General features: G+C 37.6%; 1 non-coding gene across 1 annotated transcript; it reads left to right on the top strand.

Moving 5' to 3' along the window:
- Window positions 1-7,137: 7,137 nt before the first annotated feature.
- On the top strand, window positions 7,138-7,241 carry LOC112699738 (small nucleolar RNA R71). The gene has a single exon (XR_003152678.1). It is a non-coding gene; the product is annotated as a small nucleolar RNA R71 (small nucleolar RNA).
- Window positions 7,242-17,727: the final 10,486 nt, after the last annotated feature.

The raw sequence follows: 17,727 nt of genomic DNA, 5'->3' as shown, positions 1-17,727 counted from the left end.
GATTCCTCTTAAAGGATTTAGGATTTCAACTTTTCATCATGTTCAATATTCCTTTTACTTTATATCTCTCTTTTATTTTCAGATACTTTAATGCTTGTATTACTTATGTTGCCTATTTGGCTTATGAGCCATTCATGTTAGGATTTTCTTTATTTAATATAAATTGAGGTATTTCAGACTTATATGTTATGGATGCTTTGGCTTTATCCAAGTTATTTTTATTCGAGTAGATTTTCTTCCCTTTTGGCCTTGGTTGATTAATTGGTAACTCTTGAGTTGTCAAACTCATTGTTGACTGAAAATTAGAATTCTTCAAGAATTAACTCGAGTTCCAATAACTCTAGCCTTTTTCGAGGGAAGACTAGGACCTGAGGAACCAAACTTATTCCATCCACTTGACTTACCTTCATAGTTAGAGGATAACTTATTTGGAGAAAAATCCAATTCTCATCACAATCGGTAAGGATAACTGGGATAGGATTTCCAGTTTTCATACCTTAACAAGAGTTTTATTAGTTATTAATTTATTAATTCTTGCAATATATCTCTCTTGCTTAAAACCTTTTTCAAACCCAAACACTGTTTTTCCATAACCAATAATAAATCATACTTCCCTACAATTCCTTGAGAAGAGGACCCGAGGTTTGAATACTTCGGTTATCAATTTATTTAGGAGTTTGTTACTTGTGACAACCAAAACGTTTGTAAGAAAGGACTTTTGTTGATTTAGAAACTATACTTGCAACGGGAATTTATTCTGAATTCTAAACCACGCAAAAGTTCTCTCTTCAAAATGGTGCCGTTGCTAGGGAATTGCAAATGTGTGCCTTATTATTGGTTATTGTAAATATTTTTCAAAAAAAAAATTTTAGATTTTTATTTTAAAATTTTTTATCTTATCTTATCTTATTTTTTCAAAATTCAAATATTTTTTTCAAAAATTATATCTTTTTCAAAATTTTATCTTATCCTTTTTCAAAAATCATATCTTTTTAAAAATATTTTTTTTGTTAGTTTTTATTTTTATTTTCTGCTACTACCATGAACTCTCACCCCTTTGGCTATGAGTCTGGTTACAATTATGTTGCAGGAAGAGGAAATTACAATGAGAACAGGCATCACAGTTGGAACAATCAAAGATGGGAGGAGCCACAAGGATTTAATCATCCCTCATGGCAACAACCATTCTGTGATGCATATTGTAACGGCCAAGCCTTTAGCCTCGAAAAAACGGCGCTTTTTCAGGATCAACCGGAATTTTTATGGAATTTTTAGAAATTTTAGTGCATATAAGCACCTCCACTACACAGGTGCTATGTCATCAAGCTGCTGAGTCAGCAGCTTGACTGCACCATACACCTCTCCTAATCTAAGCAGGCACGTCGCGAAAAGTTGCGTTTTTGAACCACTTCGGGTCCAAATTTCAAAATTCTGATTTCCGTAGTTTGTCTCTATGTGACGAGCCGGTCTCGAATTTCGAGAGAAAAATTATATTAATATAATATTCATATATTATTATTTTATTTGGAATATTATATTATTATTTTTTCTAATGTGGTTAATGTTGATCTATGTTTGGTAATATAATAACTGAGCTAGAAATCTACCCGTAATGGATAATACCGGCATTCTTAGATGAACTTAGCAATGCTAATGCTTCATCATATATCTTTTATTCTCATGATTATTATGTTACTAGTATTATTTATACTAGTAAAGCTCATGCTTATCCTTAAGTAGTATAATCTGATGTATCTAATTTTCGTAATTATCTTCTGAATGAAATTTTATTATTAAACTCTGATGAGTCAGCACCCAGTGACATATGGCTCCCAGAGTTAGCCACCACATGTTTCCTTTCTTGCTCTCCAAGCAAAGCTTTCTTAAGGAGAAAGTAAGAAATACTTGTGTTCTAATACATCTAGCTTCCGTAATTATCCTTTCTTGAGATATTTTTACACCAAAATTTAGGATAATGTTTATCCAAACCCCACGTTCTGCCATGTATCATCATTACTATCATTTTTACTTTCTAAACAAGTTAGAATTCGAAATTCTTGAGAGAGAAATGGAAGAACTTCCATGAAAACTTCCATGAACACCTAAGCGTCTTTCTCCGTTCTTTTTCAAACTAAAACCCCTATCAAAAATCTAATCCGACCAAAATGATCACCTCTTCCTCCTCTTCATTTCTATATCAATTTTCATGGATTAAATCAAGGCATGATGGCTGCTCCTCCTCCTTGAAGTTTCATCCATGGTGGGAACTCAACCTGATGATGTTTTCTTCATGTTTTCTCTTAAGATCTCTTGTTCAATCACCACAGGCTCTAAGAAAACGTGATTTCTAGCTGCCTTGAGGTGAGAAAAACCTACTTTTCACCATCATGAAGCTTCAGCCTTCATGGTACATATGGTTCTAAAGTTGTTTTTGATGCTAAAATAGGCGTAAAAGTGCTTTTGAAAGCTTGTTCTTGGTTCAATTCTTGGCAGCTGCAAAGGAGGTAAGGTTTGGTAAATTAATCAATGATTGGCTGTGTTCTTGAAGTGTTAAATCAGATCTTGTTGCTTGAGGTTTGGTTTTGGGTGTTTGTGTGATGGTTTGATCATGAAATCTTGTTGTTTAATGCTTGAAAATCATGTTTATGATGGTTTTGAAGTGGCTGTTGGTGCTGCTGGAAAACGTGACATTCCAGCCATGAAAATCATGATTTTTGATGCTTATTTGATGTATATTTGATGGCTGAAAAGTTTCTCTTTGGTTTGATAAAAATCGGGTTCAAATCAGTTTCCGAAAAGATTGAAAAACTAGCTGAAAATCAAGCAGAAACAATTATCAATGTAACATCAACAAGTCAAGATTCACAATATTCATGAAATGGGTATAAAGTGACAATTGACAAAATCCATAAACTAACACAAGATCTAAGTGGAAATATACTAAGGAATTCAAATTAAGTAATCAAAGATAGTAATTAACAAAACCCAATTCAGATTCAACGAGGAAAGATCAAATTAAAGCTAGATCTAGAGAAGAACAAGGGTTTCTTTCTCTAGAAGAACAAAAAACCTAAAAACTAGAAAAATTGTGTCTTAGTGTAAAATGATTGATCATCCCTTTCTCCTTAGAATCCTTGAGTCTTTTCCATGCAGAAACAGCCTGAAATTGGGCCTGTTGAGCCTCAGAAATCGCCAGACACGATTTCTTTTAAAGAGGTCACGTGCAGCTTCTCGCGTGTACGCGCCATGCGCGCGCCCGCGCCGATTGCTTTTGCGATCCATGCGTGCGCGCCAGCTGTGCGTTTGCATCGGTGGATATTCTCTGGCCTGCACGGATGCGTCCATCCTTGCGCGCCGCTTCCAGCTGTCCTCATCGACGCATGCGCGTGACATGCGCGTGCGTGCCGATTTTGCCATTCCCAAAATCTAAATCTTCATGTTCCTTCCTTTGGTGCATGCTTTCCTTCTCTCTTCTAGGCCATTCTTACCCTACTAATTCTGAAATCACTCAACAAATGTGTCACGACATCGAATGGCAATAAAGAGAATTAAAATATAGCATTTCTAAGACAAAATGAGCATGTTTTCCACAAGGGAGCAACATTGGGAAGTGAACACAAAACCATGCATTTCTTGTGAATAAGTGTGAGAAATATTGATAAAAACCCCCAAAATAAGCACAAGATAAACCACAAAATTTGGGTTTATCACTTGTCTTCTTCATTGAGGATGTCTCCTTCTATGACAACTCCAGCTAAGTAGCATAGATGGCAAATGAGATGAGGAAAAGCTAGCCTTGCCAAGGTGGAGGGCTTTTCGGCTACTTTGTAGAGTTCTAGAGAGATGACTTCATGAACTTCTACTTCCTCTCCAATCATGATGCTATGGATCATGATGGCCCGATCTACAGTTACTTCAGATCGATTGTTAGTGGGGATGATGGAGCGTTGGATGAACTCCAACCATCCTCTAGCCACAGGCTTAAGGTCCAGTCTTCTCAATTGAACCGGCTTGCCTTTTAAGTCTCTTTTCCATTGAGCTCCTTCCACACCTATGTCCATGAGGACTTGGTCCAACCTTTGATCAAAGTTGACCCTTCTAGTATAGGGGCATGCGTCTTCTTGCATCAAGGCAAGTTGAATGCCAACCTTACATTCTCCGAACTGAAATCTAAGCATTTCCCCCGAACCATTGTAAGATAATTCTTTGGATTCGGGTTCATACTTTGATCATGTTTCCTAGGGATCTATGCATTTGCATAGAACTCTTGAACCATTAAGATTCTAACTTGTTGAATGGGGTTGGTGAGAACTTCCCAACCTCTTCTTTGGATCTCATGTCGGATCTCCGGATACTCATTTTTCTTGAGCATGAAAGGGACCTCAGGGATCACATTCTTCTTGGCCCAACTTCATAGAAGTGGTCTTGATGGACCTTTGAGATGAATCTCTCTATCTCCCATGACCCGGAGGTGGAAGCTTTTGTCTTCCCTTTCCTCTTTCTAAAGGTTTCTTCGGCCTTAGGTGCCATAAATGTTTATGCAAAAACAAAAAAGCTATGCATTTACCACACCAAACTTAGAATGTTGCTCACCCTCGAGCAAAAGAAGAAAGAATGGAAGAAGAAGAAGAAGATATAAAGGAGATGGAGAGAAGTGCATGTTTCAGCCAAGGGAGAGAAGAGAGGGTTGTGTTGTGTGAAAATGAAGAAGGATGGAGGGGTTTATATAGTGGAGGGAGAGGGGGTAAGGTTCGGTCATTTAGGTTGGGTTTGGGTGGGAAAGAGATTTTGAATTTGAAGGTAGGTGGGGTTTATGGGGAAGAGAGGATAGATGTGAGTGGTGAAGAGGTGATGGGGAAGAGTGATTGAGGTGATTGGTGAATGATGTTTGGGGAAGAGTGTTATGAAAAGGTGTGATAGAGAGGGATAAGGTAGGTGGGGATCCTGTGGGGTCCACAGATCCTGAGGTGTCAAGGATTTCTCATCCCTGCACCCTTTAGGCATGTAAAACGCCCTTTATATGCAATTATGGTGTTTAACACCAGATTGATGCTTGTTTATGGCGTTAAATGCCAGCTCTATGCTTGTTTCTGGCGTTAAACGCCACTTTGCTGCTTGTTTCTAGTGTTTAATGCCAGCTTTCCTCAAGGTACAATCCTGGCGTTTAAATGCCAGACTGCTGCTTGTTTCTGGCGTTCAACGCCAGCTTCACGCTCTGTTCTGGCATTAAACACCAGCCAGATGCTCCTTACTGTCGTTCAAACGCCAGTAAGCTCTTCCTCCAGGGTGTGCTTTTTCTTCTGCTGTTTTTTATTCTGTTTTTAATTTTTGCAATTGTTTTGTGACTCCACATGATCATAAACCTAATAAAACATAAAAGAACAATAGAAATATAGATAAATAAAAATTGGGTTGCCTCCCAATAAGCGCTTCTTTAATGTCAATAGCTTGACAGTGGGCTCTCATGGAGCCTCACAGGTATTCAGAGCATTGTTGGGACCTCTCAACACCAAACTTAGAGTTTGAATGTGGGGGTTCAACACCAAACTTAGAGTTTAGTTGTGGCCTCCCAATACCAAACTTAGAGTTTGACTGTAGGGGCTCTGTTTGACTCTGCATTGAGAGAAGCTGTTCATGCTTCCTCTCTATGGTTGCATAGGAAGATCCTTGAGCTTTAAATACAAGGTAGTCCCCATTCAGTTGAAGGACTAGCTCTCCTCTGTCAACATCAATTACAGCTCTTGCTGTGGCTATGAAGGGTCATCCAAGGATGATGCATTCATCCTCCTCCTTCCCAGTGTCTAAGATTATGAAATCAGCAGGGATGTAAAGGCCTTTAACCTTTACTAACACGTCCTCTACCAATCCATAAGCTTGTTTTATTGACTTGTCTGTCATCTCTAATGAGATTCTTGCAGCTTGTACCTCAAAGATCTCCAATTTTTCTATTACAGAGAGTGGCATAAGATTTATACCTGACCCCAAGTCACACAGAGCCTTCTCAAAGGTCATGGTGCCTATGGTATAGGGTATTAAGAATTACCAGGATCTTATTTCTTTTGAGGTAAAGTTTGCTGAACCCGTGTATTTAGTTTACTAATGAGCAAGGGAGGTTCATCTTCCCAAGTCTCATTACCAAACAACTTAGCATTTAGCTTCATGATGGCTCCTAGATATTGAGCAACTTGCTCTTCAGTTACATCTTCATCCTCTTCAGAGGAAGAATAGTTCTCAGAGCTCATGAATGGCAGAAGAATGTTTAATGGAATTTCTATAGTCTCTATATGAGCCTCAGATTCCTTTAGGTCCTCAATAGGGAACTCCTTTCTGTTTGGAAGACGTCCCATGAGGTCTTCCTCATTGGGATTCACGTCTTCCCCTTCCTCTTTGGAATCGGCCATGATGATTATATCAATGGCCTTGCACTCTCTTTTTGGATTCTCTTCTGTATTGCTTGGGAGAGTACTAGGAGGAGTTTCAATGATTTTCTTACTCAGCTGACCCACTTGTGCCTCCATATTTCTGATGGAGGACCTTGTTTCATTCATGAAACTCAAAGTGGCCTTAGATAGATCAGAGACTATGTTTTCTAAGCTAGAGGGGCTCTGCTCAGAATTCTCTGTCTGTTGCTAAACCTGTTTCTTCCACCATTGTTATTATTGAAGCCTTGCTTCTGTGGATCCTTCCATGAAAAATTTGGATGATTTCTCCATGATGGGTTATAGGTGTTGTCAAAGGCTTCACACATGTAATTTACCTCTTCCATTGCAGGGTTCTCAAGATCATAAGCTTCTTCTTCGAAAGATGCTTCTTTAGTACTGTTGGATGCATTTTGCAATCCATTCAGACTATGAGAAATCATGTTGACTTGCTTGAGTCAACATTTTGTTCTGAGACAATATGGCATTCAGAGCATCAATTTCAAGGATACCCTTCCTTTGAGGTGTCCCATTACTCACAGGATTCCTTTCAGAAGTGTACATGAACTGGTTATTTGCAACCATGTCAATGAGTTCCTAAGCTTTTACAGGCATTTTCTTTAGGTGAATAGATCCACCTATAGAATGGTCCAATGACATCTTAGACAATTCAGACAGAACATCATAGAATAAATCCAGGATGGTCCATTCTGAAAGTATGTCAGAAGGACACTTTTTGGTCAGTTGCTTGTATCTTTCCCATGCTTCATAGAGGGATTCACCTTCTTTTTGTCTAAAGGTTTGAACATCTACTCTAAGCTTGTTCAGCTTTTGAGGAGGAAAGAACTTGGCTAAGAAAGTCGTGACCATCTTATCCCAAGAGTTCAGGCTATCTTTAGGTTGAGAGTCCAACCATACTCTAGCTCTGTCTCTTACAGCAAAAGGGAAAAGCATAAGCCTGTAGACCTCGGGATCAACCCCATTGGTCTTAACAGTATCACAGATCTACAAGAATTCAGTTAAGAACTGAAAAGGATCTTCTGATGGAAGTCAATAAAACTTGCAATTCTGTTGCATCAGAGAAACTAATTGAGGCTTTAGCTCAAAATTGTTTGCTCCAATGGCAGGAACTGAGATGCTTATTCCATGTAAGTTGGAATTTGTTGCAGTGAAGTCACCAAGCATCTTTCTTGCATTGTTGGCATTGTTGTTATTTTCGGCTGCCATGTCTTCTTCTTTTTTGAATGTTTCTGTCAAGTCCTCTCCAGAGGGTTGTGCTTTAGCTTCCCTTAGCTTCCTCCTTAGAGTCCTTTCAGGTTCAGGATCTGCTTCAACAAGAATGTCCTTGTCCTTGCTCTTGCTCATATGAAAAAGAAAAGAACAGAAAAGAAGAGGAATCCTCTATGTCATAGTAGAGAGATTCCTTTATGTGAGTAGAAAAAGAAAAGAATAGAAGAAGGAGAAGAGAAAAATTTGAACATAGAGGAGAAGAGAGGGTTCAAATTTTTAGATGAGGAGAAATGTTAGTAAATAAATAAATAAATAGAAGAAGATGAGAGAGGTGAGTAATTTCGAAAATTAATTAAAAGGAAAAGGAAAATATTTTTGTTTTTATTTTAAAATTAGTTAATATTCGAAAAATAAGAGGAGAAATAAAATTAAAACTAAAATTTAAAATAATTAGTTAATCAAAAAGAATTTTGAAAAAGGGTGAGGAATTTTCGAAAATTAGAGAGAGAAAATTAGTTAGGTAGTTTTGAAAAAGATAAGAAATAGTAAAACAAACAAAAAGTCAATTAGTTAGTTGAAAAAGATTTGAAAATCAATTTTGAAAAGATAAGAATTTAGAAAAGATTTTAAAATTGGTTTTGAAAAAGATATGATTGAAACTCATTTTGAAAAAGATTTGAAAAGGAAGTTAAAAAGATTTGATTTTTTTTTTAAATTAAAATTGATTACTTGACTAACAAGAAACTAAAAGATGTGATTCTAAAATTTAAAGTTTGAATCTTAACAAGAAAGCAACAAACTTGAAATTTTTGAATTAATCACATTAATTGTTAGTATAATTTTCGAAAATAAAAGATAAAATTAAGAAAAAGATTTTGAAAATAAATTTTAAAGAATTTTCGAAAATAAAAAATGAAAAAGATTTGATTTTTGAAAAAGTTTTGAAAAGATAAGATTTTTAAAATTGAAATCTTGACTTGACTAACAAGAAACAACTAATTTTAAAATTTTGACTAAGTCAACCCAAAGATTTCGAAAATTGTGAGGAAAATAAGGAAAAGATATTTTTTTATTTTTGAATTTTTAATGATGAGAGAGAAAAACACAAAAATGACTCAAAACATGAAAATGCAAGATCAAAACACATAATGCATGCAAGAACACTTTGAATGCCAAGATGAACACCAAGAACACATTGAAAATCATGATGAACATCAAGAACTTATTTTTGAAAAATTTTCAAGAAAAGAAAACATGCAAGATACCAAACTTAAAACTTTTTAATGCTTAGACACTAACAAATGAAAAATGCATATGAAAAACAACAAAAGACACAAAACAAGAAAATATGAAGATCAAACAAAGAAAATCCTCAAGAACAACTTGAAGATCATGAAGAACACATCAAGGATGCTGCCCATGGCTTCTAGCTTATACCACGAAGACTTTGGTCTCACGGATTTGATACTATTTGAATCTCCAATTCACAACATCTCCCTTTCTCCATCATGGACCTAAGTGGAAATAAACAGTCCAGAAGGACTCTGGGGTCATATGCAACCCCACTACTGCTTCATATGGGAATAGTATCTGTATACCCTCCATCGGAGTGAGTAGTTTTGAGTTGAATCCTCAGCTCATTATCATGGTGTAGCAAAGTTGCCAGTATTCCGGTCTTCCACAGGAAGAACCTACAGAGTTTCTGGCACAGTTTTTACAAATTGCTGACGCAGTACATGATAAGGAAGTAGATCAGGATGTCTACAGATTATTACTGTTTCCATTTGCTGTAAAAGGCCAAGCTAAGATGTGGTTAAATAACCAACATAAGGCTAGCATAAGGACATGGAAACAGCTGTCAGAAAAATTCCTGAATCAATATTTCCCTCCAAAACGGATGACACAGCTAAGGCTGAACATCCAAGGATTTAAACAAAGAGATAATGAATCTCTTTATGATGCCTGGGAGAGATACAGAGAGATGCTAAGAAAATGCTCCTCTGAAATATTTTCAAAGTGGGTGCAGTTAGACTTCTTCTATTATGGGCTTACAGAGAAAGCTCAGATGTCTTTGGACCACTCAGCTGGTGGATCTATACACATGAGAAAGACAATTGAAGAAGCTCAATAGCTCATTGATACAGTTTCCAAAAATCAGCATCTGTACCTAAGTAGTGAGTCTTCCATGAAAGAAGAGGCTAAAATAGTAACTGCTGAACTCAGTCCTACAGAACAAGTTACTGAATTCAATCAGTAATTAGATTTTCTAACAAAATAGCTAGCTAAATTCAAGGAGATACTACAAGACATAAGAATGGCTAATATGAATATGGAAGTACAGTTGAAGCAAATAAAATAGCAGTTATCAAAACAAATAACAGAAGAGTGCCAAGCAGTTCAATTAAGAAGTGGGAAAACATTAAATGCCTCACTTCAAAGCAGCAGGAGGCTAAGAAATGAATAAACTGCTACCCAAAATCTCTCTGAGGACAGTAAGAGCCCAGAGAGGAATAATTCTGGCGCTTGAAGAGCTGGCGTTAAACGCCTAACCCATGCTTAGTTCTGGCGTTCAAACGCCACAAACAGGCAAGGAGTTGGCGTTAAACACCCAATGGAAGCTCCGTTCTAGCGTTCAAACGCCAGAAATAGGTAAGGAGTTGGCGTCCAACGCCAATCTTGCTTCCAACCCTGGCATTCAAATGCCAGTGAGGGATCAAACACATACAAGTGCTGATAGCAACCCCTCTAAAAAGGCTTCTCCAACCACCTCTGTAGGAAATAAACATGCATCTACTAAGGTTGAGAAATACAAAGCCAAAATGCCTTATCCTCAGAAACTCTGCCAAGCGGAACAGGATAAGCAATTTGCCCACTTTGCAGACTATCTCAGAACTCTTGAAATAAAGATTCTGTTTGCAGAGGCACTTGAGCAAATACCCTCTTATGCTAAGTTCATGAAAGATATCTTAAGTCATAAGAAGGATTGGAGAGAAACTGAAAAAGTTTACCTCACTGAAGAATGCAGTGCAGTCATTCTGAAAAAGCTTACCAGAGAAGCTTAAGGATCCTGGAAGCTTTATGATACCATGCATATTAGAGGGCACTTGTACCTGCATCCACTATCAGAAAGCTTGGCTTGGCAGAAGAAGTCAAACCAACCAGGATCTATCTTTAACTTGCTGATGGCTCCATTAAATACCCATCAGGCATGATTGAGGATGTGATTGTCACAGTTGGGCCATTTGCATTCCCTACTAATTTTGTAGTGCTGGAGATGGAGGAGCACAAGAGTGCAACTCTCATCCTAGGAAGACCTTTCCTAGCAACTGGACGAACCCTCATTGAAGTCAAAAAAGGGGAAGTGACCCTGAGAGTCAATGAGGATAAGTTCAGGCTAAATGCTGTTGAAGCAATGAAGCATCTAGACACATCAAATGACTGCATGAGCATTGATGTTATTGACTCCCTAGTAGAGGAGATCAATATGGCTGAGAGTCTCGAGTCAGAGCTATAGAATATCTTTAAAGATGTTCAGCCTTATCTAGAGGAATCAGAGAGAATAATAGAACCTCTGAAAACCCCTCAAGAAGAGGAGAGACCTCCTAAACCCGAGCTCAAACCATTGCCACCATCCCTGAAATATGTATTTTTGGGAGAAGGTGACACTTTTCCTGTAATCATAAGCTCTGCCTTAGAGCTACAGGAAGAGGAAGTACTAATTCAAGTGCTAAGGACACACAAAACAGCTCTTAGGTGGCCCATAAGTGATCTTAAGGGCATTAGCCCAGCCAGATGCATGCACAGGATCCTATTGGAGGATAATGCTAAGACAGTGGTTCAACCACAAAGACAGCTAAATCCAGCCATGAAGGAAGTGGTGCAAAAGGAGGTCACTAAATTACTAGAGGCTGGGATCATTTATCCTATTTCTGATAGCCCCTGTGTAAGCCCTGTCCAAGTTGTCCCTAAGAAGGGAGGCATGACAGTGGTTCATAATAAAAAGAATGAACTGGTTCCTACAAGAACAATTACAGGGTGGCGCATGTGTACTGACTAAGAAGACTCAATACAGCCACCACAAAGGATCATTTTCCTTTACCATTCATAGACCAGATGCTAGAAAGACTAGCAGGTCATGATTACTACTACTTTTTGGATGGCTATTCAGGTTTCAAACAGATTGCAGTAGATCCCCAGGATCAAGAGAAAATAGCATTCACATGTCCATCTGGAGTATTTGCATACAGAAGGATGCCATTTGGCCTGTGCAATACACCTGCAACTTTTCAGAGATGCATGCTCTCTATTTTCTTTGATATGGTGGAAAAATTTCTGGAAGTCTTTATGGATGAATTCTCAGTATTTGGAAACTTATTCAGCTCCTGTCTTGACCATCTGGCACTCGTTCTAAAAAGGTGCCAAGAGACTAACCTAGTTTTAAACTGGGAAAAATGTCACTTTATGGTGACTGAAGGAATTGTCCTTGGGCACAAAATTTCGAACAAAGGAATAGAGGTGGATCAAGCTAAGATGGAGGTAATTGGAAAATTACCACCACCTGCCAATTTTAAGGCAATCAGAAGCTTTCTGAGGCATGTATGATTCTACAGAAAGTTTATAAAGGATTTTTCAAAAATTGCAAAACCTCTGAGTAATCTGCTAGCTGGTGACACGCCATTTATCATTGATAAAGAGTGTCTGCAGGTATTTGAGACTCTGAAAGCTAAGCTGGTCACAGCACCAGTCATCGCTGCACCAGACTGGACATTACCATTTGAATTAATGTGTGATGCCAATGATCATGCCATTGGTGCAGTGTTGGGACATAGGCATGACAAGCTTCTGCACGTCATTTATTATGCCAGCCGTGTTCTAACTGATGCGTAGAATAAGTATACAACCACAGAAAGGAATTGCTTGCAGTGGTTTATGCCATTGACAAGTTTAGATCCTATTTAGTAGGATCAAAAGTGATTGTTTACACTGATCATGCTGCTCTTAAATATCTGCTCACAAAGCAGGATTCAAAACCCAGGCTCATAAGATGGGTGTTGCTTATGCAAGAGTTTGATATAGAAATAAGAGACAGAAAAGGGACAGAGAACCAAGTAGCAGATCACTTGTCCCGAATAGAACCAGTAGAAGGGATGTCCCTCCCTCTTAATGAGATCTCTGAAACCTTTCCGGATGAGCAACTTTTTGCCATTCAGGAAACACCATGGTTTGCAGATATTGCAAACTATAAGGCTGTAAGATTCATACCCAAAGAGTACAGTAGGCAGCAATCGAAGAAATTGATCTCGGATGCAAAGTACTATTTGTGGGATAAACCATATCTCTTCAAGAGATGTGCAGATAAAATAATCCATAGATGTGTGCCTAAAGAAGAAGCGCAGAAGATCCTCTGGCATTGCCATGGATCATAGTATGGAGGACATTTTGGAAGTGAGCGAACAGCCACACGAGTCCTCCAATGTGGCTTCTACTGGCCTACTCTCTATAAAGACTTCCGAGAGTTTGTATGTAATTGTGACAGTTGCCAAAGATCTGGCAATCTACCTCACGGTTATGCCATGCCTCAACAAGGGATCTTGGAGATTGAGTTGTTTGATGTATGGGGTATTGACTTCATAGGGCTTTTCCCACCATCAGACTCAAACACTTATATTCTGGTGGCAGTGGATTATGTATCCAAATGGGTGGAGGCTATTGCAACACCCACTAATGATACTAAGATAGTGCTGAAATTCATCCAGAAACATATCTTCAGCAGATTTGGTGTCCCTAGAGTACTAATCAGTGATGGGGGCACTCATTTTTGCAATAAACAGCTTTACTCTACTATGGTTCGATATGGAGTTAGCCATAGGGTGGCAACTCCATATCATCCACAGACAAATGGGCAAGCTAAAATCCCTAATAGAGAACTTAAAAGAATCCTGGAATGGACTGTGATTAACCATAGAAGGGATTGGCCAAGAAGCTTGGATGATGCTCTATGGGCTTGCAGAACAGCATTCAAGACTCCTATAAGGACTTCTCCATACCAGCTTGTGTATGGAAAAGCCTGTCACTTGCCAGTGGAACTGGAACATAAGGCCTACTGGGCAACTAGATTCCTAAACCTTTATGCCAAGTTAAATGATTACTCCAGTTAAATGAGTTAGAGGAATTCAGACTCAATGCTTTCGAAAATGCAAAAGTTTACAAAGAGAAAGCAAAAAGATGGCATGATAAGAAGCTGTCATCCAGAGTCTTTGAGCCAGGGCAGAAAGTTCTGCTATTCAACTCTAGGCTTAGGTTATTCCCCGGGAAATTAAAATTCCGGTGGAGAGGACCATATGTGATTACAGGTGTGTCACCATATGGATATGTAGAGCTTCATGATAGTGACTCTGACAAAAAGTTCATTGTTAATGGGCAAAGAGTCAAGCATTATATTGAAGGCAATGTTGAGCAAGAATGCTCAAGACTGAGACTGGATTAAAGCTCAGTAATAGTCTAGCTAAAGACGATAAAGAAGCGCTTATTGGGAGGCAACCCAATTTTATCTATCTATGTTAAAATTCCATTGTTATTTTGTGTTTTCTTTAGGTTGATGATCATGTGAAGTCACAAAAATAACTGCAAAAATTAAAGCAAAATCAAAAACAGCATTAAAAACAGCACACCCTGGAGGATAAGCTTACTGGCGTTTAAACGCCAGTAAGAAGCATCAGACTGGCGTTTAACGCCAGAAAGAAGCATCAAGCTGGTGTTAAACGTCAGAAACAGGCTGCAAGCTGGCGTTTAACGCCAGAAACAAGTAGTAGTCTGGTGTTAAATGCCAGGATTGCATGAAGAGGGCATTCTACACGCCTAAATGGTGCAGGAATGAGAAATCCTTGACACCTCAGGATCTTTGGACCCCACAGGATCCTCACCTACCTCACCATTCAAATTCAATCCATCCCCCTCCCAAACCCACCCATTCACACACCTCCATCTCCTCCACTTCTCCTTCTACTCCCTTCTTTCTTCTTTTGCTCGAGGACGAGCAAACCTTTTAAGTTTGGTATGGAAAAAGCATTGCTTTTTGTTTTTTCATAACCATTTATGGCACCTAAGGCTAGAGAAACCTCTAGAAAGAGGAAAGGGAAGGCAGTTGCTTCCATATCTGAGTCATGAGAGATGGAGAGGTTCATCTCAAGGGTCCATAGTTCAATGGTAGAGCATTAGATTGCAGATCAAAGAGCCTTGAGGGAAGAGCAACAAAGGCAAGGAAGAGACATAGAGGAGCACCATTAGATCTTCAAGAGCAAGAACAAGCCGCCATCACTATGGTGGACCCATTCCTTAACTTCTTTGTTCCTATTTTTCTATTTTTTTCGATTTTCATACTTCATGTTTGTCTATGTTTTGTGTCTTTATTACATGATCATTATTGTCTAGTGTCTATGTCTTAAAGCTATGAATAACTCCATGAATCCTTCACCTCTCTTAAATGAAAAAATGTTCTAAAAACAAAAGAATAAGAAGTACATGAGTTTTGAATTCATCCTTGAAATTAATTTAATTATATTGATGTGGTGACAATACTTTTTGTTTTCTGAATGAATTCTTGAACAGTGCATATTTTTGATATTGAATTTTATGAATGTTAAAATTGTTGGCTCTTGAAAGAATGATGAACAAGAGAAATGTTATTGATAATCTAAAAAAACATAAAATTGATTCTTGAAGTAAGAAAAAGCAGTGAATAACAAAAGCTTGCGAAAAAAATATAAAAGAAAAAGAAAAAGCAAGTAGAAAAAGCCAATAGCCCTTAAAACCAAAAGGCAAGGGTAAAAAGGATCCAAGGCTTTGAGCATCAATGGATAGGAGGGCCCAAGGAAATAAATCCAGGCCTAAGCGGCTAAATCAAGATGTCCCTAACCATGTGCTTGTGGCATGCAGGTCCAAGTGAAAAGCTTGAGACTGAGTGGTTAAAGTCGTGATCCAAAGCAAAAGAGTGTGCTTAAGAACTCTGGACACCTCTAATTGGGGACTTTAGCAAAGCTAAGTCACAATCTGAAAAGGTTCACCTAGTTATGTGTCTGTGGCATTTGTGTATCCGGTGGTAATATTGGAAAACAAAGTGCTTAGGGCCACATCCAAGACCAATAAAGTAGTTGTGTTCAAGAATCAACATACTAAACTAGGAAAATCAATAACACTATCTGAATTCTGAGTTCCTATAGATGCCAATCATTCTAAACATCAAAGGATAAAGTGAGATGCCAAAACTGTTTAGAAGCAAAAAGCTACTAGTCCTGCTCATCTAATTAGAACTAAGCTTCATTGATATTTTGGAATTTATAGCATATTCTCTTATTTTTATCCTATTTGATTTTCATTTACTTGGGGACAAGCAACAATTTAAGTTTGGTGTTGTGATGAGCGGATAATTTATACGCTTTTTAGCGTTGTTTTTAGGTAGTTTTTAGTAGCTTCTAGCTACTTTTTAGTATGTTTTTATTAGTTTTAATGAAAAATTCATATTTCTGGATTTTACTATGAGTTTGTGTGTTTTTTCTGTGATTTCAGGTATTTTCTAGCTGAAATTGAAGGATCTGAGCAAAAATCTGATTCAGGCTGAAAAAGGACTGCTGATGCTGTTGGATTCTGACCTCCCTACACTCGGAATAGATTTTCTAGAGCCCCGGGAATCCAATTGGCGCGCTATCAATTTTGTTGGAAAGTATACATCCAGGGCTTTCCAACAATATATAATAGTTCATACTTTGCTTGAAGATAAACGACGTAAACTGATGTTTAACGCCAGTTTCATGTTCCATTCTGGCGTTAAACGCCAGAAATAGGTTACAAGTTGGAGTAAAACGCCCAAGACAAGTTACAACCTGGCGTTTAACTCTAGAAACAGCCCAGGCACATGAAAAGCTCAAGTCTCAGCCCCAGCACACACCAAGTGGGCTCTGGAAGTGGATTTCTGCACTATCTATCTTAGTTTACTCATTTTCTGTAAACCTAGGTTACTAGTTTCGTATTTAAACAACTTTTAGAGATTTATTCTGTACCTCATAACATTTTAGATATGAACTTTGTACTTTTTGATGGCATGAGTCTCTAAACTCCATTGTTGGGGGTGAGGAGCTCTGCTGTGTCTCGATGAATTAATGCAATTACTTCTGTTTTCCATTCAAACACGCTTGTTTCTATCTAAGATATTTATTCGTACTTAACCATGATGAATGTGATGATCCGTGACACTTATCACCATTCTCAACCTATGAACACGTGCCTGACAACCACTTCTATTCTACCTTATACTGAATAAGTATCTCTTGGGTTCTTGGCTCACAAGTCTGATTGCCTCTCTTGACAACAGAGCATGCAGATCCGTGAGACCAAAGTCTTCGTGGTATAAGCTAGAATCCATGGGCAGCATCCTTAATGTGTTCTTCATGATCTTCAAGTTGTTCTTGAGGATTTTCTTTGTTTGATCTTCATATTTTCTTGTTTTGTTTCTTTTGTTGTTTTTCATATGCATTTTTCATTTGTTAGTGTCTAAGCATTAAAAAAATTTTTAAGTTTGGTGTCTTGCATATTTTCTTTTCTTGAAAATTTTTCAAAAATAAGTTCTTGATGTTCATCATGATCTTCAATGTGTTCGTGGTGTTCATCTTGACATTCAAAGTGTTCTTGCATGCATTATGTGTTTTGATCTTGCATTTTCTTGTTTTGAGTCATTTTTGTGTTTTTCTCTCTCATCATTAAAAATTCAAAAATAAAAAAATATATCTTTTCCTTATTTTCCTCACAATTTTCGAAATCTTTAGGTTGACTTAGTCAAAAATTTTTAAAATTAGTTGTTCTTGTTAGTCAAGTCAAGATTTGAATTTTAAAAATCTTATCTTTTCAAAACTTTTTCAAAAATCAAATCTTTTTCTTTTTTTATTTTCGAAAATTCTCTAAAATTTATTTTCTAAATCTTTTTCTTAATTTTATCTTTTATTTTCGAAAATTATACTAACAATTAATGTGATTGATTCAAAAATTTCAAGTTTATTACTTTCTTGTTAAGAAAGATTCAAAGTTT

The sequence above is a fragment of the Arachis hypogaea genome, chromosome 6 (genome assembly GCF_003086295.3).
Source record: "Arachis hypogaea cultivar Tifrunner chromosome 6, arahy.Tifrunner.gnm2.J5K5, whole genome shotgun sequence".
In the NCBI taxonomy this organism is placed as follows: Eukaryota; Viridiplantae; Streptophyta; class Magnoliopsida; order Fabales; family Fabaceae; genus Arachis; species Arachis hypogaea.
Note: the sequence above shows the minus strand (reverse complement) of the source record. Positions and strands in the feature narration are given on the sequence as shown.